The sequence below is a fragment of the Mytilus edulis genome, chromosome 11 (assembly GCF_963676685.1).
Source record: "Mytilus edulis chromosome 11, xbMytEdul2.2, whole genome shotgun sequence".
NCBI classification, from domain to species: domain Eukaryota; kingdom Metazoa; phylum Mollusca; class Bivalvia; order Mytilida; family Mytilidae; genus Mytilus; species Mytilus edulis.
Genome location: NC_092354.1, coordinates 54,919,739 through 54,946,025, shown reverse-complemented (window position 1 = coordinate 54,946,025; position 26,287 = coordinate 54,919,739). Strand labels below are relative to the sequence as shown.

At 31.5% G+C, this 26,287-nt stretch overlaps 1 protein-coding gene and 1 long non-coding RNA gene across 2 annotated transcripts in view; one reads left to right on the top strand and one right to left on the bottom strand.

The window, feature by feature from the left end:
* LOC139495833 (scavenger receptor cysteine-rich domain-containing protein DMBT1-like) overlaps window positions 1-19,840 on the bottom strand; it is a 63,017-nt gene extending 43,177 nt beyond the window's left edge. The window contains exon 1 of the mRNA XM_071284220.1: window positions 19,836-19,840. The gene's annotated coding sequence lies outside the window, so the exon portion shown is untranslated. The remainder of the gene's footprint in view (window positions 1-19,835) is intronic.
* Window positions 19,841-23,296: 3,456 nt separating this feature from the next.
* The window catches only part of LOC139495834 (uncharacterized), a 30,343-nt gene continuing 27,352 nt past the window's right edge, over window positions 23,297-26,287 (top strand). The window contains exon 1 of the long non-coding RNA XR_011657482.1: window positions 23,297-23,522. This is a non-coding gene — a long non-coding RNA (uncharacterized lncRNA). The remainder of the gene's footprint in view (window positions 23,523-26,287) is intronic.

Sequence of the window (26,287 nt, the reverse complement as noted above, 5' to 3'; positions counted from 1 at the left end):
ATATTAAAAAAAAAAACCAAAAAAACGTTTACTTCCTAATGTGTAAAATTTGACATATTAGATCAAAAATTTTTGAAAAAGCAATTATTGAAACTTACAAATTGTAATGCTCTCCAATTACAATTGCGCACAAATTGAAAGTTGAATCAAGATTATTTTCAAAATGCAGAAAATCATATCATCAAATAAGCCCGTGCGGTCACCTATAATTGTTAACTTCAACGTCATTTAGTATCTGTTTGAGAGTTTGTCTCATTGGCAATCATACCACATCTTCATATTTTTATATGACTTTAAGCTAGAAAAATTTATCAAGATCAAGCACTTGAATTTAACAATGACGACTATAACATTTCACAAGAAAAGCACAAAAAATAAAGATTGATAAAAAACACCGCTGATAAGTAACATCTTGTAATAAGTGATCACAACATAGTAGATTGTTAAAAACATTTTATCTCACCATTAAATTGATGTGAAAGTTGCCAAATGATACCAAACAACAAACTTTCCAGTCGAAAACAAAGTAACACTGCCATGGCAGATGAAGGAAACAAAAATACCGAACAAAAACATTTTTAATCGATAAATAATTGAAATATTTTCTTATTACTTATTATTCATGATCGAACGCAAAAGTTTAAAAAATAAGTTCAGTTCTCAACATAAAATTAACCAAGACAATCATCAATCTCAAGTTTATAAGCTTGGTTTATTGATGTGTTTTAATGTCACTTTCAGCACTATCATGCTATTATGTAGCGGTCATTTATTTATTGGCGGAGGAGGCCGAAATCACCAATTTTTCGATAAGATTAATAACCTCATAAATACAAATAAAATATCAAATTATCTGTTTAGAATATGTGCTTTTTACGGCATATGTCGCTTATTTGAATTTAAAGCATTCATTATATTATCATTCACAAATCAATTCTTTTTCGTTCATTTTTTTTTTACATAAATAAGGCCGTTAGTTTTCTCGTTTGAATTGTTTTACATTGTCGTATCGGGACCTTTTATAGCTGACTATGCGGTATGGGCTTTGCTCTTTGTTGAAGGCCGCACGGTGACCTAAATCTGTTAATGTCTGTTTCATTTTTGTCTTTTGTGGATAGTTGTCTCATCGGCAATCATACCACATCTTCTTTTTTATATTTACATATTCTTTCAGAATGGAAAATATATCAGTGAGAGAAAATTAATAGGGTTGATAAACAGCAGTTCTATCAGAATTGGTAAAACAATACCAATTATACCTGATGAGGAACTGCACACATTGGAGAGAGCTGTCTGTGTAGCTCTTCTAATTTGTAGATGGATCAAAACTATTATTAAAAACAAATAATAAAAAAATGCTGCTCAATGAACTAAAATGTGTTACTACAAGGTTGAAAGTAATGGCGGTCAGTTAAGGAATTAAGTGTGAATCATCGGTGAAAACAAGGTAATGTGAATGCCCAAAAATGCCGCATGACCCGATATTTTAGTGTGGCAAAAGGTACATGTAGGGCTACATTTTTAGTTTCATGAATGATACATGAAAGTTTATAATTTATAAACTTAAGGTAAATCATGTATAAATGTAATTCAAGACATGGATTAGCATTTAAGTCAATGGGAGATTGTTTACGGAATTTACCCCTTTAAAAAATCAAATCTAAAAATACCCATTTGTATCGTTTGTATAAGGGTGAATATACTAGTTAAATCTTGATTGATAAGAAGCCTGATTCCATTCCCCTTTTTGATGCAAAATGCGTTTACACTCTAATAGAATCCTCACCTTTGTATTGTTATAATATCATTGAATGCAAGAACAGTTTATGGTTAGATGGTTCTTACTTACGAGATTGCAAAATTAGAAATTATAATGAAAATCCAATATCATCTTTTGTTTTGATGACCATGTGTTATCATGTCATCGATAGGAAGTAAGTGGCGCCCTCTTATTTCATTTGCTGCAGAGTAAACATTTAAAAGCGCGCGAACTTTGGGGAAACAATTCACCTCAGACATGCATACAGTGCCAGTAGCAATGGTGAATATACATTTATTTTTAGGATATTTATATAACTGTCTTATCTAATTAGCATCACAGTGGAGTCGTCATATAGTTTACCTGTTTTAACATGGCACAACACGGATGGCTAGGGTCCACATTTATTTCGTCTGTTCTAACAAAGAACACTATGTTGATTTGGGGATCAGAAAAAAATGTCACTTGTGGTCTTCTTCTGACCGGGTGTTAAACTTTTATCAGAGTTGGTCGTCTGTTTGGTTGTGTGGGATGTGTAAATGCCACGCCACACGAAAACTGAGATTAAAAATCCGATGCCTAGTTTAGAGGGAGTGGCAAACATACTCCATGTTAAGAATAGTGACATGTTTGAGGGATCCGTTGGTAGTCTATTGCTAGGTTATATTTTTACAGGACTAACCTTTTGTTTCTTTATCATGTTTGCTTTCATCATGATAATGCATGCATATTTGCAATTCGACATAAAACAAACATCCATAATTGTAACACGTGGAATCCTTAAGGGGATCAGAGTGTACGCTTTCTTTTACCTTTACAAATACTGAACTCTGAGGAAAATTCAAAACGGAAAGTCCCTATTTAAATGGCAAAATCAAAAGCTTAAACACACCAAACCAGTGGCCAACAACGGTCATATTCCTTACTAGGTACAGACATCTTCTTATGTAGAAAATGGTGGATTTAACCTGAATCAACAGTCAGCTAGATATCCCACCTGTATGACAGTCTCATCAAATGACAGCGTACAGTTTCATGCGTCACGTTTGAATTTTTAGAAAAATTGTACTACAGATTCTGCGAAGTACATCTTGACTAATCTCAAAAACATCACAAGCAATTGTGGACGTCTGCTGGGATATTTATTGGACCAAGAGTTCTGAACTTCTCTAGACCACTCTAACATCTACCACTACATTGCATAATTAGCTATTTTCTAAAGGATATAGCACTATGCTAAACTGCATGGAAATATTGAAAGTTTTATGTAAAAACTCCTTGTATTAAAGCAACAGAAAGAATTAGTTCTTGAAATGTAACATTTTAAAAAATATTCTTCGAGACATAAAACTATCTTTATATAGACATGTATTCAAAGATCATCAAATTCAAACCGACTACACTTGGAGGGGTAAATTCAGTAAAACATCTTCCATTGACTTTAATGCTAATCTATGTCTTGAATTCAATTTATACCTGATTTACCTTTAGAAATTAGAACATTTCATATATCATTCACAAATGTAGCCCTATATTTTGCAACAATAAAAACATAGGGTCGTGCGGCATTTTTGGGCATTCACATGGCCTTATTTACAAACACTTTTTACTTTCGCACTTAATTCCTTCACTGACCCCGATTACTTTTCAATCTTGTAGTAAAGAAAATAAGTACATTCAGCATTTAATTTTTATTTTTTTTCAACTCTAGTTTTGATCCATCTATCAAAATATATTGATTACAAACGTTATATACCAATCAGAAGAGCACATGACTTCAGTTTAATACAGAAAGCTCTCCCCAAATGGGCCGTCCCTGATGATGTATATTAATTTACTGTATTTACCCCTTTAAGGGACTTTTTAACTTATTTCCCCTCATTTTTTTGTTACAATCATGTAATGTATCCAATTTTCAAGTTCCAGTTCCAATACAACATTCATAAATTCTAAATTTGTAAAGATAGAGGCAAATTTATACTACAGCCCATACTTCGGCCAATGTATATTTGGTATATACAGTTGCACATTGACTGTTTGTAAAGGAATGGTGTAAAATACTATGCCTAATAAATATGAATTGTTTTCTGTGTTTGTTTTGAACAGTACTGCAAGTATATCTAGAACTCTTAACTCTTAGTTAAATTTTGCCTTATAAGGATGTTTTTGATTAAATATCCTGAAAAGACCACAAAAACACTTTTCAAATTGTTTTTAAAGCAGTTCCATACCAATAAAACCAACAGTAATGTTTAATTTTACTAAATATCTATACTATTAAACGAGAAGACCTCATTTTGGGTGTCGCTTCTCTTCTTTCCACAATAAATTAATCAACACGCCTCTGTGTCCTATAGGTAAAGTGCATAGTCGCATTTGTCATCCATTCATATGATTATTCAGATTGAGTTATTTTGGGAGAAAAACGAGAAAAAGGGCATCCGGATATTGTCCCGTCATTGGACAAAATTTTAAGTCAGATTATACTTCCGGTTTGCGTTTCTCTGTATATATACTACGAATAAAGTGTATTTTCAGAATTCTATCTGCTATCATTTTCAAGTTTACTATCCACGATGGTCACAGAGTTTATTAAATAGAGAGGGTCTGTATACTATATCATAATCAATGACCACCATGGATCGATAAGAAAACTTAGAATTGAAAGTAAATACACGTTTAGAGTTTTATTAAATAGAGAGGGTCTGTATACTATATCAATGACCACCATGCAGGCCCGGATCCAGAGGGGGGGTTCCGGGGGTTGGAACCCCCCTTTTTTTTGGACGATCAATGCATTTGAATGGGGACATGTAATTGGAACCCCCCTTTTGTCCTGGGTTAGGACCCCCCCCCCCCTTTTTAAAATGGCTGGATCCGCCCCTGACCATGGATCGATTAGAAAACTTAGAATTGAAAGTAAATACACTTTATTTATATAGTGAATGTTCATAATATACAGATAAGCGCTAAAATTATTCATGTGCACTTTTGATACCTTTTCTGAAATTCTCCAGTCATTAAATCTTTTACAAAATTCATTGATTACAAAACAAAGAAGATGTGGTATGATTGCCATGTTGACAACTCTCCACAAGAGACCAAAATGACACAGAAATTAACAACTATAGGTCATCGTACGACCTTCAACAACGAGCAAAGACCATACCGCATACTCAGCTTTAAAAGGCACCGAAATGACAATGTAAAACAATTCAAACGAGAAAACTAGCGGCCTTATTTATGTACAAAAAATGAACGAAAAACAAATATGTAACACATAAACAAACGACAACCACTCAAGTACAGGCTCCTTACTTAAATGTTCATAACATACTAAATATATATTCATATTGAAATTGATAGAAAACCACAAATTGGGAATTTTGGAAATAAAGGAGGAAGGATTAGAAAATTGAACATTTTCCTGTCCCCAATAACCTATGATTTATGATACTTTTGCTGAAATTCTCCAGTCATTCAATATTTTACAAAATTCTTCCAACAACACTTTACATATACTTTAAACTACGCTCTGAATGCCCGCGATTTCGCGGGTGTGTTCTAGTGTGTTTTAATTGCTTGTAAAGTTCACAAAATGTCATTGGCAATCACTCTGCAGAAATTCCTGTTACCCCAACATCAGTATGTTTGTTTTTGCCAAAACTAGAGAGTTAAAAACGAAGTAGAAGAAAGTGCCAAATATGAAAAAAAAAAGACTGGGTTTGACCAAACTTTGCATTTGGAAGATTACAATAAAGAGTAACAATATAGAATATTTAAAAGCAGTTATTCAACAAGGTAGTCCAATTACAAACATTTCAACACTAGTTGCATAGATAAAGGGCATGTAATCATGAAAAGTTTTCTAGAATTTTTTTTTTAAATACAGAAACGCAATGTGTTATGTAAATATAAATGAATATCTTCCTGTGGTTAGGTTATTCGAGTGTTAAAATACTTGAAAAGTGCTTATTTACAACTTGTTCTACAACTTAACATGGGGAACACAGCTGAAAAAAACCACTGTAAAAGGGAGGTAATTCTGCAATGTGCAAAATGTGATGTTATGTTTTGAGAATATGCATGCCTTTCATTGATATCATAAATCTCAAGTGTAGTTTCTATTGTTTTTTTCATAATGGACACAAAAATTGATTTTTACCATGTACCCCATTTTTCCTCTCACAGTACACCCAGTGCATTCTGAATAGCCGAGTTAAACATAGAAAGTTGTGTAAAAAACAACTTCAAATTGTTCCAAATTGCTTCCATTATATTAATACCTACAGGAAATGAGTTTTGTGATTATTGTGTGGCCTTGGACAAGTACAGTGACAGAGTGCATATTTTCCTATAAAGGGAAATTCATTAAAAAAAAATCCCATTGACTTTAATGCTAATCTATGTCTTGAATTAAATTTATACCTGTTTTACATTTAGAAATTAGAAAATTTCATATAGCATTCATTAAAGTAAAAATGTAGCCCTATCTTTTGCAACAATAAAAACTTAGGATCAGGCATTTTTGGGCATTCACATGGCCTTGTTTACAAACACTGTAGATTCGCACTTAATTCCTTCACTGACCCCAATTACTTTTCAATCCTGTACTAACAAAAATTGTACATTCAGCATTAATTTTTTTAATTCTAGTTTTGGTCCATTTATCCAAAAATATTTATTACAAACATTATCTACCAATCAAAAGAGCACATACATTCACTTTTTTACAGAAAGTTCTCCGCAAAATGGGCGGTCCCTGATGACGTATATTTATGTACTGAATTTACCCCTGAAAGCAACGTTTTAAAAGTCTAAACAGATACAAAAAGTTTATGTTGCATAATCACTATTCCATATATATTAATCTTGAGTTGTTTCTCTTTTGTCATGTGTGTTGGGATGAAAATTACAATTATGTTTTATAATTCTGTAAATATACAAATTACAAGTTAAAATAAAATAAAACAAAATTTGCTGTTTTAGTTATTTTGTGATATTAAAAAAAGACCAAAAAAACGTTTACTTCATAATGTGTAAAATTTGACATATTAGATCAAAAAGTTTTGAAAAAGCAACTATTGAAACTAACAAATTGTAATGCTCTCCAATTACAATTGCGCACAAATTGAAAGTTGAATCAAGGTTATCATCAAAATACAGAAAATCATATCATCAAATAAGCCCGTACGGTCACCTATAATTGTTAACTTCAACGTCATTTAGTATCTGTTTGAGAGTTTGTCTCATTGGCAATCATACCACATCTTCATATTTTTATATGACTTTAAGCTAGAATAATTTATCAAGATCAAGCACTTGAATTTAACAATGACGACTAGAACATTTCACAAGAAAAGCACAAAAAAATAAAGATTGATAAAATACACCGTTGATAAGTAACATCTTGTAATAAGTGATCACAAAATAGTAGATTGTTAAAAACATTTTATCTTACCATTAAATTGATGTGAAAGTTGCCAAATAATACCAAACAACAAACTTTCCAACTCATAAGTCGAAAACAAACTAACATGACTAACACTGCCATGGCAGATAAAGGAAACAAAAATACCCAACGAAAACATTTTTAATCGATAGACAATTGAAATATTTTCTTATTACTTATAATTCATGATCGAACGCAAAAGTTTAAAAAATAAGTTCAGTTCTCAACATAAAATTAACCAAGACAATCATCAATCTCAAGTTTATAAGATTGGTTTATTGATGTGTTTTAGGATTTAAGGATTTTCTTATCCCAGGCATAGATTACCTTAGCCGTATTTGGCACAACTTTTTGGAATTTTGGATCCTCAATGCTCTTCAAGTTTTTACTTGTTTTGCTTAATAAATATTTTGATATAAGCGTCACTGATGAGTCTTATGTAGACGAAACGCGCGTCTGGCGTACTAAATTATAATCCTGGTACCTTTGATAACTATTTACACCACTGGGTCGATGCCTCTGCTGGTGGACGTTTCGTCCCCGAGGGTATCACCAGCCCAGTAGTCAACACTTCGGTGTTGACATGAATATCAATAATGTGGTCATTTTAACAAATTTCCTGTTAACAAAACTTTGAATTTTTCGAAAACTATGGATTTTCTTATCCCAGGCATAGATTACCTTAGCCGTATTTGGCACAACTTTTTGGAATTTTGGATCCTCAATGCTCTTCAACTTTTTACTTGTTTGGCTTAATAAATATTTTGATATGAGCGTCACTGATGAGTCTTATGTAGACGAAACGCGCGTCTGGCGTACTAAATTATAATCCTGGTACCTTTGATAACTATTTAGTGTCAATTTCAGCACTATAATGATATTACATAGCGGTCATTTATTTATTGGTGGAGGAGGCCGAAATCACCAATTTTTCGATAAGATTAATAACCTCATCAATTCAAATAAAATATCAAATTATTTGTTTAGAATATGTGCTTTTTACGGTATATGTCGCTTATTTGAATTTAACGCATTCATTATATCATCATTCACAAATCAATTCTTTTCATATTTTTTCAGAATGGAAACTATATCAGTGAGAGAAAATTAATAGGGTTGATACACAGCAGTTCTATCAGAATTGGTAAAACAATACCAATTATACCTGATGATGAGTTTTACTCTGTGCACAACAACTATAAGGAAGAGACATTCCCTTGGATTACACTTCATCAGATCCACATAAAACTTGGAAATACAGTTCCGACCAGAAAGGTAAATATAAAATACATACACTCGTCTAAAGATTTCATTAAACATTAGAAAAAAAAAATAATAGATTTCTGGAATGCCTTAAGTGGGTGTAATAGTTTTTACAAAATACTTTGATTAGAGTATAGGTAGATATATAGAACTTGTAAAACATGTATGAACATTGAGCTAAATAGTCCACTACAAAAGGTACAATACTTTTATGAAATCTTTTCACTACAAAAGTTGCATTTCTAATTTTTATGAGGTTTTAAGCGTATAACGTTTTTCAAGGTACCTAATTCATTTCACCAGAAGCACATTTTGACATATGTATCTTTAATTAATTTGTAATCCCCCTTCCCCTTAAAAAGAAAATAAATATAGGACTAAGCAGCTTTTTTTCTTTAGGAAAGGTAATATCCTGATATCACTTCCAAACTATATATATTTGGTTCTAATTAGGTTCCATTGGTAAATCTGGCGACATTTGCTTGCTATTAGTATTCTCATCACACAAAGTTACTAATTAAGTAGCATATACATTACAACTAAGGACTGAAAACTGTCGGTATTGTGTGAATCTACCACAGGCACGTGACATCGATTAAACACACATCTAATGCTATATTTACATCATCTGTTAGTACAATTTCTAAAGACTCTGATTTCTCGAAAAATAAGTTTCAGTACATACGTGTGCAAAATATGAGAATAGAAGTGAACAGATGTTGAAAAAATAATTTAACAATTTTGGAGATAATCGTGTAAAAAAAATAAAGATCTTGCCTTTGATTTTGTTGTGGTGCTGTCGCATTGACAACTAAATTACAAATACAACTTTTTTATTTGCAGAATTTAGATGCAGCTGGAAAAACAACACAGTTAAAATGATGTTGAAATCTAAAGATTATTTTGTACTACATAAGTGTTTTGGAAAAGAAAAGAAAAGAAAAGTAATATGCAAAATAGGACGAAAAAGAACTTCGGTACAATCTTACAAAAACCTGGGAACTATCTTTTAAATAAAAGCAGAATATAAAGAAATATGTTATTAGTGATGTACAAATAATAATATTTAATTATAAGTATTTGTGTTTATTGTTTGTTTTTGTTTTGATGAAAATAGTTATCAAAGGTAACAGGCTTATAATTTGATACGCCAGACGCGCGTTGCGTCTACATAAGACTGATCAGTGACGCTCAGATCAAAATAGTGAGAAAGCCAAAACAAGTAAAAAGTTGAAGAGCATTGAGGACCAAAAATGCCAAAACAATGTGCCAAATACAGCATAGGTCATCTTTGCCTGGGATAAGAAAATCCTTAGTATTTCGAAGAATTCATACTTTTGCAAACAGTAAGTTTTATAAAAATTACCATATAATTGATATTCATGTCAACATCGAAGTGCTGACTACTGGGTTGATGATACTCCCGGGAACAAAACGTCCACCAGCAGTGGCATCGACCCAGTGATATTATTATTATTATTATTATTATTATTATTATTATTATTATTATTATCTAATCAATGCTTGAATAAAATCAAGACATTAACACCTTCGAACAACAGTACACAAAGTATCAAATCTATATCATATGTTACGCTTTTGTTTGCACAATTCTCATCGAAAAGGCATTTCAACAACACACAAATTGACAATATTTATAAAATAAGGTCCTCAACAACTAAAAGAAGTCTACACACAATATTTAAAACTGTAAATCAACCCCAGCATATAAATAACTTGTTTGTTATAGTTTATGTGAAACACACGATTGCGGAAATGACTAAACATTCAAGGATGGTTTAACTAGCTATTGATTTAAAAATGACGACAAACTATATACAGGGAGAACACATATAAAACATGTGCTTCCTGCTTCTTTCCCACATAAAGATCAACTTTTATACATGTCCGATTTTTTTTTGTTTTAAATTTGTATGCGTCAAGTTGATAGGTTTTATAAATAATGATACACAATTAGAACGGGAATCATACATATAACAAATTTTCAATTAGTTTTATCCGAAATACAAATGTTATATCGTCGAACAGGGAAAACTTGACCTTCATACGTGAACAGTAAGAAATGTGTATTTTTATACAAGTATAAAATGTTGGATAGTATATGCAATCATTTAACTTGCTAAGTCGGAATCTTTCAATGCAAATACTTTGAGATGCATTGTTTATAAAAAAAATGTACACTATACAAACAAAAGTCTGGGCTTGTATTCAGTTTCCTTTATAAATTCTTAAAATACAATATACGGAAGAAAAGGATTGGTATAGTCACACGTAAACAGATGATCAATTTAAAAATAAATATAATGCAAATTTTGAAATAGAAAATGACTTTAAAAAAGTTGACATCTGCTTGTAAAAACAGCGAATTTCAACAGTTGATATTGATAACGAAAACAATCCGGTGAGAAACAGGTGTCAATAAGTTAAAAGTATCATAGAGTAATACAAAACATTGACCGACAATCTTTTAGTCTCAATTACATTGTATTTTTTTATATTTATTACCGTTGTATGAAATAACAAAATGCATAACATATATATCATCATTTTCTTCGCGTATATAACAAACGCAGGCAAAAAGTATTTTGTGATTCTGGATATAGGACACCACATCCGTTTGTTGTTTTTACATTAAATCATTATCGTCATAATCATCTGATCACCATCTCCACCATTTGCAAGTAAATGTAAATATAACATCTCAAATGTGAACACACAAAACTGATCAAACGGCACAGAAAAGCTTGCTGTGCAAAGGCAGATTAATTTATGGTTACGGGGCTTCGAACAATAATGAGCTTTTACTTGGTCGTCAACACTTATATTAATCAGCGAACAAACTGAACAAATGCTATAGTTAAAAGTCAAAGTAAAGAACGAAAATGGAAATCATTGAAGACCCAAAAATCCGAAAGGTTTTGCAATACAGTTAACGTTATATATTCCTATAAAAGACGATTTTTAATATTGAAAAGTTAAAAGTTTTGTTAATAGTTAATTCATAATAATGACCATGTATAGGTTAGATAGAACATGACAAAGTACTGTCTGACCATTTTAGAACATATTCACACCTTCGAGTGACATAACAAAATTTACCTCTCCCATTATACTCACACCTTAATACGAGTTAACTTTAAGTATTAACATGGCTAGTAAAAGGGATGTTAATCATATTTAATTGTCGTTTCAACAGATGGAATGAAATAATCATTTAAATCAGACTAATACTTAAGAACAGGCTACTAGGCGGATGATACCATATTTAACTGGTGGTCTACCAGTAGCAGTATCGGCACAGTGGTTATAACAAAACACTACTGATGCAGTTTCTATGAGCATACCATTTTTTTTTTCTGGAATAACTTTCATCATGTATGGTCGTGATAAAAAGTCGTGAGAGCCAAACATATGGAACATCATACGAAATGGCCTATTTAGGCCCAACCGAAAACTTATATAGCACTCCGTGACTCTTTATGAAATTAGGAATGAAAATTGATACTCATCAATGAGGTAGCAACATAAAGTACAAAACATTGTGTGATATTGTGGTGAAAGTCATACTAGCAAAATATGGAAGCGACACGCAAACACAGACGCTAAGTCAATGTGAAAAATAAAACCAAAAATTTGCTAAACACGTGGTAACACCAAATTTGTATAAGTATATGTTAATTCGGAAGAAAAAATTCAAAAAAATTCAAAATTTTAAACATATTTTATAATTGTAAAGGAGTTCGAAATCTAGGTTTATCAGAACAAATTCACTGCTCACCTATGGAAACTTGCATTACTTGAAGCAAGCACTTAAACAAGTATTATTTTTTTCTTATCTGAGCAGCAATGTTGGCGTCTTTGAGGAAGAACAACAAAAAGGATAGAAGAATACTGCTGATGCGTTATTTATCATTTATTTGTTGCCTTTATTTATTACATGTAATAGGTAAGTATAAAGGAATTTTATATTCTTTTCATATGCTTAGACCAAATATTCATGTTTGAGCTTCTAAAAAACAGTTAAAAAAATATGCAACATAATTTCTGTCGATAGTTAAGAATGTAACAACATCATTGATAAAAAGAAAATTTATAGGATTAAAAACAAAATGATTGAAATACTTGTCTAAATCAACAATGACTGCCTGTCACCATAGATCAATCTGGGTATATTTCTGTATTTATTTATTACATGGTTACAAATACATGTTTGTCTTTTTTTAATCCAGTCAGTCAACACTAATCTTTATAGTATGCAAAATAGTGTTGAAATCTATTGATAAAAGTTTAAACATACAATATCTAAATGAATGCATACTCGCATATTTCCAACCTTGATTGCAGTACAATTAAAGAATTACTCAAAGATTGAGGTAAAATTAAAATCATTTGAAATATGCACACCATGTTGATTGTGTAGACTCTACCTTTAATGTATTATACAGTGGATGAAAATGTATCAGTATTGACGGCATGTTCCCTCTTTGCCAATTTTTGTTTTTATTCTTTTTTATTTTAATGTACCTCTGTCGTATATATGCTTTTCAACGCTGTATTGAAAACAAATATTTCGAGAGGCATATTTACAATGACTACATGTAACAAATGTTTACAGTAAGCAATGGAATGTCGTTTAACAAAAATTTGAATATTCGCATCAGATTACCTTTTGAAAATTCCCTCTAAACATTTATTTATCATTTTTGTTTGAAAAAAAAATAGTCCTTAAAGAACATGTAAATGGGAACATGTAATAATATTCAAATAAGAATATACACATCAAAATTTGTTTATGAAAGTTTACTTTTACATGCTTGTACCGCTCTCAATTATTTGTCATATACTACAAAAGGACTATACTCTTGTGATTGATTGTGTAGAGTCTTAGTATAAATAGCCTTATATTTTTGAAAGAAGAACACTGGATAATAATATACGTTTGGTCCGTTATTCCCGTCTGTAATACTTATATGTACATTGATGTTCACCTCATTGCTAATGATTAATAACTGGAAAAAAATAAATAACAAAAATGCAAAACTCCAAGGAAAATTCAAAACGGAAAGTCCTTTATCAAATGGAAAAATCCAAAGCTCAAACACATTAAACGAATGTGAAAAAGCTGTCAATTCTCTGACTTGGCACAGACAATTCATGTAAACGTTAACGATATATTCCATTTTGGAGTAGTTATTTTATAAGTTTTGTGAAATTTTTGTTACTTTTAGAATACAATGAAAACATTTGTCAAGAAACCAATATAAATTATGCTGCAAAGGGTACACGTTGATATAGCTTATACATTTCAACTATTATAGTTTTAAGGATAAAATAACCACATAATATACTGAGGAAGGATTGTAATTCTCAAATTTAGTACGACATGTTTCGGACATTACTAAGATTTAAGACATTTGGTTAGCCAAATGATTTTTTAAAACACCAAACGTCATTAAATCACACCTATTTATTATTTAAGATCAAAGAATATATCACCCTCACGCAAAGTCCTGGTTCCTTTCCCGGCTTTTTCTATACTTTTTGTTCTTTTTCGTTTGTACGCTCTTCATTGTTTTACAATGTTTAATAATTTTTCGAATATTTTGGCCTCGATCATTACTGAAAAGATGTAAATTGTCCAAATGCACATCTGGTGCAGATAAAAACTGGTAACAGTAATGGTTTTACTATTGACATCAACATTTATAAAATGTTCTGAACTGACGGGTGACATCAGTGAAGCAGAAACTGCTTACCCGAAATATCATTTAATGATTTGAATACAAAATATTAAAATTATGTTCAGTACATTTAAAGGAACTCTCGTGAATATCTGTTAATCAAAAGTTTTAGTTATTGAAATGAAGTTTAATATGACAAAAAAAAAGTTCGATCAGTGTATATTTACTTGTTTTTGTTAGTATGTCTTTTGATTGAGTTAAGCCATTTCAATTGATATTTTATAGTGTGTCTTTCTATGTTGTGATGTTACAATATTGTTTCAGGTAGGGTGAAGGTTGGCTCCTTTTTAAACGTTTCAACCCGCTGCATGTGTTTGCACCTGTCCTAAGTCAGGAACCTGATGTTCAGTGGTTGTCGTTTGTTGATGTGGTTCATTAGAGTTTCTCGTGTCTCGTTTTTTATATAGATTATACCGTTGGTTGTCCTGTTTCAATTGTTTTACACTAGTAATTTTTGGGGTCCTTTATAGCTTGCTGTTTGGTGTGAGCCAAGTTTCCGTGTTGAAGGCCGTACTTTGACCTATAATGGTTTATTTTTACAAACTGTGACTTGGATGGAGAGTTGTCTCATTGGCACTCATACTACATCTTCTTATATCTCTGTAATAATCTGTGTCTTGTTATTCTTTCATAATCTAAAGGTTTTTGTTCTGCTCCTGATTGCATTTGTTGACTTTAGTGTCTGCTTTTTGTTGCCCTTATCGTGTTTTAAATATTTATTATCAGTTCTAAGCTTATTATGTTTTAAATTCAGTTCTTGATTTGATAAGTGAGCTGAGCTTGAATCAATGATTGGAGAGAAATAAACAAATACCATGAAATGAGTTATACATGTTAAAAGCAAGGTGATTGTTAAGTAATTAAATCTAAACATACTCGTTGTTATCGTATTTAGGGTGAACACTAGTACCATCTTCATTGATTAGAAGCCTAATTCCATCCCCCTTTTTGATGCAAAATGTGCCAACACTCCACCAGTAACCTCACCTTTGTATTGTGAAAATAGCATTGAATGCAAAAACAAATTATGGCTAAATGGTTCTTACTTACCAGACTAAAACATTTGAGGAACTATAATAATGTTTTAAAAAGTTTTCTCTTGATACAACGCATCTCATACAACTTTTAAAATGTATTGGTAAGGTGTCTACTGCCTGTAATAGCATACATTAAACCGTTGTCACCATGACAAGTGTTACAGAAATATAACGATATTGGAAAAATGAATGTTTCAAACGGTAATGATCTAAGGGAGATAGTCATTGAATACAATTGATAAGAAAAAGTCTAGAAAATGTTCCCTCATATGGTTTTTGTTCCAAAGTACTTTCACATAATCAAAACTGGAATTGATTTTATACATTTTATAATACTTATGCTATGACTTTGTTGATTTGGAAAAACAAAACAAAAACTTTCTGTTGTTGTACAATAAAGATAAAAACATGAATTAGACAAAATCAAAACTAAATAAAAAAAAAACATATATGTACTTTACCGACCGTGCAAGGGCTGTATAGCCAGTCAAGGTCGTTAAAAACTTCCATATATATATATATATGCACTCGGGTCGCAATCTTCTCTTAAGGTAGAATTCACATTATCACACATTGCAAATTGTGTCAACTTCTTATATTAACTCAAACATATAATTAAGATTTTGATTACAATAATACTGAAGAAGTACAGAAATTCTATTTCTAATATTTGAGTTATATATATCTACTATAAAGACAATTGTACAGTTCAATATGCACTCGCATGTGTTTATCACTGAGAATATTTGGATTACACAATGAGGGGTACACCTGAGTTTACTTGATTTATCATATTAATAGTAAATAGTCGTATCTAATGATATATTTATATGTATACGTTATTAACAACAATCTTCCTGCTTGAACAATTTTGACACAATTTTGAATATCACTAAGCCATTTTAAGAATTTTCCAGCAAATGCATGTTGATAAGACATCAATGCCATTTTGATGGCCTTCAGTTCCCTCCACGTGGAACTCTCCAACATTTCAGCGGATTTCCACATAATGTGAAAAAATTTACTTTCAAAGTCTACTGTACATTTACTTCCTCCGGCAGCTATGCTACTAGCATCAGAATATATAACAATCGACTGACTATACTGATTTAATGTTTTAAAATTGACATTAACAATGTTATCAAGCCAGAACTTAAATTCTGATATCACAAAACTTTTACTTTCTAAAACTAAATAACTATTTAATGACATTCTACTTTCAATAGACATGTAGCAATATCTAGTCATTATTCTAGAAATATTTCCGATCACAGGAGACATACTTATGATTCAACCCGTTACCTGGGCTAAATTTCTGGCAGAAATATATGAAATTTCTCTGAAAACATTATGAATAGATTGTATTAATTCGTCAATTCTCATTTGAGGAATGCATAAAGTGAAATTACAAGAATCCTAAATAGTTCCCAACCACTCCAACTTCTGTACTGGAGTAAAAACTGATTTTTTTCTTCGTTCAAAAGAAACCCTGCATTCAAAAGTGATTGTTTCAGGAATTCAGCATCATTGATACATTCATTACTGTCGTTATTCATACCAAATTCGTCAAGATATAAAACTATTTTTATACCATTTTTTCTCCAACACTTGACCAATGATCTGAGACACTTGGTAAATATGTAAGGACCCATGGAAAGACCAAATGCTAAAACAGTGAAACAATAGAATTTATCTTTCCACGAAAAATCCAGATACGTATGCTGCTGTGGACATATATCCAAATGAAAATAACCAGATTTTAAATCGTATTGATACAGATAATCATTTTTCTGAAAGTATTGCACAGCTATTTTCTAATCTTTAAATTTAATCTTTTCTTTTTTCTCTGATAAATTCAAAGTGCTCAAATCTAAAATAAGATGCGTTTCCCAAGACTTTTGGGTAGCTACACTCAGCGGATTGACAATGTAAGGTTGAAATGAAACCTCAATAACGCAGCCTGAAGTAACAAGTACAAATTTGCTAACAAATGCATTATTCTGAAGAGCAGATGTGTTATTTTTCATGTACATGACCGAAGGATTATCAATAAATGGAATAAAATATCCATGTGTCAATATTAATGTGTCTAAAATAAAAGAATTAGCACCAATATGCTCTCAGTACTGAATACTTTTAGCTAACCTTCCCTTTACACCAGAGAAAATACCCGTATTAGAATTGAAATTTAAAAAAAAATCTTACTTGGCTAAGCAAAATCTTTATATCGTGATTTAAACAATAATCACTATCAAAATCAGAAAAAAAATATGAATAATTATCATTAACTAACTGTTTGTTGTTGATTTTTCTGTGGTGTATTGCTGATGTTGAACTGTTTGCGTTTGAAAGGGGACAGTCCTTCCTCCAGTGACACAATTGTTTGAAGGAATGGCACATGTCATGCTGGAATAGCTCACGCCGCCCTCTGCCGACTCGAGGCGACGGAGTCTAACGCTGATACTGATTGACATAATAGGGATTAGGAGTATTTTAATTAGGAGGTGGTCTAGAAGTTGTCTTGTAAGGATGTGGACGACGGATATGTACGCATGGCTCTGGACTCCGCCTGACGGATTTTCTTTTCAGTTTTGAAATCCAAAGCGATGTCATTTGCTTCATATTCTCTGACCGCTGGCTGAAATATCTGCTATGCGTATAAGTTTGTTTCTGCCCTTAACCTTGTCTATGATAATACGTGAAACCTTCATCTCAGAACGGGGAACAAAGATATAAACCTTGTTGAGCTTAGTAATAATTTCCTCGTTAAACTTGTGTTGTATTTTATTGTCCTCGTGCTTAAATTTTAGCGAAACCTCTTGTTTAAACTTTTTGGAAATAACGTCCTGTTCACGGACCAAATCTGATTTAAGATCAACTAGCTTATTGTCAAAATACACTTTAAAAGTTGAAAGTTATCGGCCAAATCACGACGCTCTTCTACTATATGGTTGCGACTTTGTGAATTACCAGTTGAAATATGTGAATGTTCAGTCTCACCTTCATACATTGGATTTCCTTCTCCAATCTCTGATATACTCAGGTTAAGCACAAGCTTACAACTTTACTGCACCTAAAGCAAACCTCGAATGACAATATCTTATATTCATACAACCGCCAAAAGTAGAGCACGGAATATTTGAATTGACCTTATTCAAATAGTATGGTCAGTTCTACCTCAACCTATGAAAAAAATTTAACCTATTATATACATTCAACACGTGTATCAATTGTAAACAAATAAACGTGGTAATGTTTACATACTGGTGTACATAACTTTAATTGACTAAGTAAAGATAGAGTTATCTTTCTTTAGTTGATTAGTACAATTTTATTTTAAATTTTAAAAGAATGATATTACATTTCCTTGCCAGTCATCTGAAATAAAAGTAAAAACACTCATTCTCTGAACATGGTGATACAAGACTTTAGATCCGGGCTTTTTCTAAACTATTTCATAGCTGAACTCAAGTCCATTTCTATGTAGCAACATTCCAACAGCGCCTTCATACGGAGTATATATCTCCCAATTGATACGATATTCCCGGACTTGTATTTCCTATCATGATTTCCTTGGTAGAAGGTTGCTGCTCACAAGGAAGCTATTAAACCAAGAGTTCCAAATGGTGAAGTTGAAATTATCCCTTCGTTAATTTTACGGATGCCATCACGAGTTGGTTGTCCCTCTGGTATCGTTAGACCCTGTTTTAAATGATAATAGGAAATATAGGATTTATGTCAAAATATTAAACTAGAGTCGTCTTTGTGTTGACAACATTTATGTCCTAAATGAGTAGAAACAAACCACAACATGATGTATTTTGCTATCAGACTTGGAAGTTAAGTAGTACAAAAATTCGGATGTTTAAAAATAGAAGTCGTTTTGTAAAATATTGTAAACAAATCAAACTAGTTTTAGGATATTTTCCAGAAGATTGTATATTACTATGCAATGATATAATTGGAGCACATCCACCACATCCTTTTCCTTGAAAAAGAGGGAAATTCGACACATATATCTCACTTAGAATTGCATTAGACATATTATTAGTTGATCAGTAATATTAAAATATTCGCTGTGTACAATGAAAATAAAAATTAGATGTGTACTTTTGTTGTGTATGGCTGCTTACTGCCGTTTTGTTCACACATTATTGTCTATATGATGGATTTCTATGCGACTGTCATACACATGAGAGGCGTAGATAGCTATATAACCAGGTTTAATCCACCATTTTCTACATTAGAAAATGCCTGTACCAAGTCAGGAATATGCCCAATTTTTTTTTTTCATTCGTTTTATGGTTTGCGCTTTTGATTTTGACCTTTTTTTTGGACTTTCTATTTGGAATTTTCCTTAGAGTTCGGTATTTTCATTATTTTACTTTTACAATAGGATGAAGATTAAATAGTAATACTCAATTAATGGAATGTTCATGCAAGTGTTAAATTATCAATGATCATGATGATATAAAAAGAGAAAACAAAATCTATCATATAAGGCAATAGATAAATAAAAACAATAAAACAAACAAATCTGTTATAGAAGTATCTTTCCTTACTTGACTTGTGACCTGTCGTGAACAAATAGTTATAATACATTCTAAGCTTTGGTATTACTTGTTCGTTCTCGTTGTAATTCTGTGGTTTACATGTTGAAATGAACTGTTATATTATTTATTTATGTATTTCTCTGTCCTGAATGTTCTTGCATTTATTTGTCTCACGTAATGTTGTCATTTTAGCGGTATGTTTTAACATTGTCATATAAGTGGTTCAACCCACTTTTTTTTAAAATAAAATGTCCTGTGCCGAGTCAGAGATATGGCAGTTGTTATCACATAGTCCGTTCCTATGTATGTTGGCGTTTGTTTTTGTAGCAGTTCAGCTTCTGTTGTTCCGTTTTGTTTCCTCTTATAGTTGTCTTTATAGATGTCTTTCTCTCAGTTTTGGTTTTTGACATGGATTTGTTTCAGTTAAATCGATTTATGACAATTGAATAGCGGTACACTACTATTGTCTTAATTTTTTGTCATTTATTTCTTATCAGACTGACTTCTATTTATAACAAAGGTTTGCACCACGAATATTTCAGAAAAAATATCTTTGAGAAGATTTGTAAATGTCATGTGGTCTCTGGTAGAGAGTTGTCTCATTTGCAATTATACCACATCTTATTATTTTTATGTTTACACTTTAAATGATTGAAAAAATGTATGAACTTTGTACTGACGAATACTGTGCAATGTGTACTCGTTTGTCTTGTCTTCTAAGTGCTCAATGAAAAAAACCCCACCAAAATAACCAGTCCTTGTAATATGCTTCCAAATGCAGTCACAGGAACAAATAGTACGCGATTAAATCAAAACAAATATAAAGTGAATGTGATATTTATCTTATAATATTTGTTCAATTATCCTCAATTAACATACACACAGAAAGACATTGTTTTAAATATAGACTGGTTGTTTCAATGCAAACGAAATGTCCACAGACTAATTAAACCTTATCAAAGATATCAGGTTCAGAAGTGGTACTCAAATTAAAACATGTTTAAGGGCAATATCAAATAGCATTACAAATCGAAAATCCAGAACGTTGTGCCAAATATTATCCAGGCAATATATGCCTTTGGGTTCAAAAACAATTCAACATTCTAAAATGTTAATTCACAAGAAACAAATATTTTAACAGTTTGAATGAGACCATGCCGTTCAGCACATTAAAGATCGTTAAAATTCGAAGGTCATTGGCACATTTACCTATTAGGATAAGTGTTACCTTAAGATTTTGTCAGATTTATTTTAATTAAACTACAACTGATTAAAAATTAATATTTTTATTACAAATGTATTATCGAAATCATTGAAGAAACAAACACATTCCTTTTGCAAATTGTCTTTTATGAAATCGATTGAATATTTTCAACAATTATCTCCCTTTGTTCAATCACAGATGCAATGAGTTTACATTATTTTGTTATGTAATTGCATGATTTGATTTTATTGTATTTGAGTAGATGAATAAAGAGATTAGTCTTTGGAAAAAAATAATTCTCGTTTTTTTTTTTTAAACTGAAAAAAAGTTATGGTTAGGCCCTTCTTCAGACACTCAAATTCGACACAACCATAATTTTAAATCTTCCAATCTCTTTTCAGTAGCATGGACACATCCAAACTGTTCAAATGTTTGTTTCCTGTAAATATACCCATTATAAAATTTTGAATTATTTGAAACATTAAGGGCTTTTTATTAAAGCAAATAACTTCGATAAGTTACACCATGGCTTTGGAGGAACTTCTCTGATATTTCCTGGATTAGTCCCTGTTCTTGATTTTGTGACCCTCTCAGAATATTGCAAATATTCTGCCCCTGTTTTTCCTGCACATAATTTTATGTCTCTCCATTTCATTTTTACATGTTCTGTAACAATTCGCATTCCAACATGCACTGTATTAAAAAACCACAACATTCTTAATAAAGCATCTGGATGTTGCATTCCCATTTGACCGGTCTCAAACAAGCGATCAACCTCCTCTTCTGTCAGTGCTTGGGCCTTATTGGGTTTGTTGCTTTTACCCATTTTGTTTAAATCCATGATTTGACTAAAAGGACACGACGTGCCTGGTCAAAGGTATCCCCTTTTTTTATGGATGTGCCATAGATGATTGATCGAAGGTACCGATCAAAACTACAGATCATTCCTCGAACTGTTGAAGGTTCATATTCCGAACCACTTCTCTGATAAACATCGATAAAAATTTACATATCATAGTGTTTAACTCAACTGAAGGGATTTGGCATATATCTTTAGAATCTTTCACTGCATTTTTTATGAAATCAGTGAGAATTTCCATGCCAAATATGGTTTTCCTGTTAGTATTTTAATTGGCCTGTTCCTGGCAAAATATTTCAATATCGTCATCAGCAACACGTGCATTTGCAACTTAAATTTTCATGTGTTTCATTCTCTCTATTTGTTTCATTCTCTCTGTTTTTTAATATAGTATCAGTTTCAGCATCTTCATTTTCTAACTCATTTTGTAATATTTGAGCCAATAGCATATCATTTTCCAGCTACATATTTTTTGGAGATTGCAGAACAGGGCTATCTAAAATTGAGTTTACAGATGTAGTTTGCGAACAGAAATCGGAAAAGGGGGCCTGTGAGTCTGAGAGTATATCAAATCTGTACCGAGCTTCTGTCACAGATTTGCCTGATTATAGATTTACCTCATAAAGAGGGAAATTGAAGCTTAAGGTTTTCCGACAATCATCTCCTTTGTTCCGTTGCATAAGCTCACACGAGTCTCTTTCTTTATTTCCTCGTCCATGATAGTGTAGGAAAAATATGCAGACGATAAAAACAGACGAAATCGTGAAAACCGGAAGCAAAACAAACCGTTGTCAAGCAAAAAAGTAATCCGGCGTTACCTGTGCTGACCTAAAGTACAGCCAATGAAGATATCGGAATTTTGCAGGTTAGACCAATCAAATCAAAGCACTTTTTGTATCACTAGTTCATATCACACTCCGTACAGTGATTTACGAGAAATATCTATTCATCTAGGAAATAGATAACAAGCCCCCACCATGAGAGAAAGCTATCTTCATTTATTTGTGGTATTTTGGCAATTCCTGTTTACATTTTTTATATAATATAAAAAAATAGCTTAAACACGCATGGACATAATGGTTGAGTATTAATTTATCTATTTACTTCGTAAAAATGTTACACTACTGTTTTGCATGTTTAAATTGAATGCAAAATCAAATATTAAGTACTTGCATGTATATCTTGACATATATTTTATTTATGTGATAATTTAAACATTAAAAATTTATAAAACTTTAATTCTGATACCTTTTATATAAGTTCTTACATATATAAAAATTGATTCTTTATACAGATAAAAAAAGAAAAAAATGAAACAGTATATTGCAATAGGTGGCTGTACTTCACTGTATTGTGACATAGCGTACCCAATCCGACAAGCACTATGCAATAATTTGATAAATTTAGCGGAGGACATCCTTAAACATTGTAATTTGAAATAATAACTAGAACAAGAATAAGTAGGTCACAAGTAAAAGATTAAATCTAAACCGAGACGTAAACCTGGGAGACTGGATTGAGTGAATATATGGGTCAAGAACACGTGTTTGTTTTGAAGATTTTAGTGAGACATTTGAATAAATCCGGTTGTTATATTGTGTAGTTAAATTAAGGAATCATTGTTAGCAGAATGGTAAGTATAAATACACCTGTATATTTCGCTTTCAATCGGTCAACTTTACATAAGCATTGTTGATCATGTGGGATTTCATTCTTTTACTGTTTTTGTTGTGGGTAATACAAGTGTTTTGTTGTGAAATTCGAATACTTTATCGAAACTGAATCCAGTCTTATAACCCCCATTTAAGCACAGTTTTACAACACACCCTCTCCTTACGAAAAAAAAAAAAAAAACAATTACATTTAGATCAAAATAAAACGATAGATTACCAAGTATTTGTTGTAAAATAATGCTATACAGATATTCCAACAGTCGCACTAAAAGCACATTAAAGTAAACTGATACATTATGCTTAAAACTGATGCATACTCAAGTGCACTGAACGCATTTCGATAAGATTTTAAAAAAGACAATAGACCTGATTGATATTTCACAAAAGGCGTGACGTGTCCTTATTTCCTACAAATACACAGCTTACGGTCAATTTTGAAGGACCTTCACATTACCTTCGGAAAAACGTTTCCGCTAACAGCATCCGAAGATTATCAAGCATACCCCAGTCGTCAATTAAAAGAAGAATTCGATGGTTCTATCATACCCAGACTTGGCAAAACAATAGCTGATAAGTGGATATTAGACATGAAGTTTTGTCATACAGTTCCCATTTTTGATAAAATCCCAAACATTGTTGATATTTCAAGTAATTGTAAGATGATATGTGTGCCAGATATACTGAATTGATAGAAAATCTTACAGATTAAAAAATAAATAAATTTGGATACGTGTTCTTAAATGATATGTGAAATGAAAGCTGAAACTTTATTTGTTGATAAAAGTGTCCCGCTTAATTGTACATTTTGTCACAAATGACCATGACGAAAAAATGAAGATCAAGATAAAATAAGAAGAAAAGTTACTTGAATTATGAAAAGAATTATTTTATTTGTCTGATATATTTACCGAGAATATACAAACGATTTATATTGATTACATATTATGCGGTCGATACTTAAGACGTTGTCTCTAATAATGGAAATATACATAAAATTATTCAAGATTTCAATAGAATAAAACTATGTTTTCAGAACTCTTTTTGTTTTATAATTGCATCTCATATACTTATTTTGGAAGTCGTTGAGATTTATCAGCTTTAAAACAAATCTGTGAACTCTTTTTCCACTTGTAGGTGAAATATATATTGGTATTGCTTTAATGCAAATATTCTACATACAGAACACTTGAAGCATGGCAATTTCGTGTAATTAGAATTATCAGAATTTTATGCTGTAATCCTCAAAGAAATGAGGAATTTCTATGTTAATTAAAACCTCATTTGAAAAACACAAAGATGTTATTACACAGACATTACTAGTTGACGAAACATAATACAAAATATTTTTGTTTTAAAATAACAACTTAGATTCGAGACATTACAGTTTTGAGGTCTGTGCGTGTCTCTATTTTGTTTGCCGTTTTTAGAACTTCTATTGATTGCAGAAGTCAATATCAATATATGTACAACCAATCATGCTCTGTCCGTCTCAACAAGGTCAGGAGCCTAAAGACTAATTTGTGTTTTTAGTAGCTGTCTGTGACCTCTTGTACACGTTTGTTTTATGAGGAAATCAAATATTTTGTCTTCTCTTGTCTTGCCATAACAGTATTTCTTTTCTCTTTTTTGGCGAAATTCCTCGAAATTCCGGCTATTATGTAGTTTTTCGTTTGAATTTTCTTTAAGTTCGCATATTTAAATTAAGACGAAAGCAGTTTATCGTTCGTAAAATAGACACATATCAGTAGCAAATAGGGCATTCATATGAATGTAAAAGAGGCGAAACTATGTTCTATGTAAACTTACAACGGTTTTGAGGAGGAATAGTGTTTTATAATGTTACATAGTAAACAGACAAATATATTGTTGTTTCTCAACTGAATAATAAAATTCTTACCTTTATTGAAATACATAAATACACGTACGATTGGTAGTATTTCTTATTTATAGAAAGACATTTGTTTACTCATTTATAGCAAACTGTTGCGCACCTGTAATCTCAGCTGTTCCTCATAGTTGTTCATAAAACTGCTCAGGTAAGAAAAAATAAATACTTATGCTTGAAAGTATTAAGTACTATACATTTTCTCGAGATGAGCAGTTGATATTTTTCTCAGCGAGACTGTTTACGATAATCTGTAAAATGCAAGAAGAAATGATTGGACTATCTAGACCCTTTTATAAACATATGTGTTGAATCATCCATTTGCAAATGAAAACATACAAGAATTGAAGGGACACACATCATTGATATTAGGAATGGTGTCTTACCTATTTAATGAGATTTTGTAGTTACATTATGAATATACAATGTATATTAACAGACATAAGACAGACAGAATTGTGTTTCTAAAAAAAAGAGTAAAATAATAATGTGACGTAACAATTTTAATGTGATAAAAGTGGCTTAAGCTATAAGATCAGAAGGCATCCATTATTTAAAACGACAAATAGAAACAAATGAAGAAAATTTAACTATGTGTGTTCTTTGAACCTGTTATTGATGGTGAATATACAGTATTATCGCCCGAAATGATTGCCTTATTTCTGATTGGTTATCATTCAATGATTATAACCCTTATTATTTCTTCATTTTGTGAGTAATATTTTTTTCACTTAGGAACTTTCTCGATGGATATCACCGAAATAGTTCCAGCGATTATGCAAAAAGTAAAATAATAAAAATACCGAACTTTAAGGAATATTCTAAATGAAAAGTCATCTA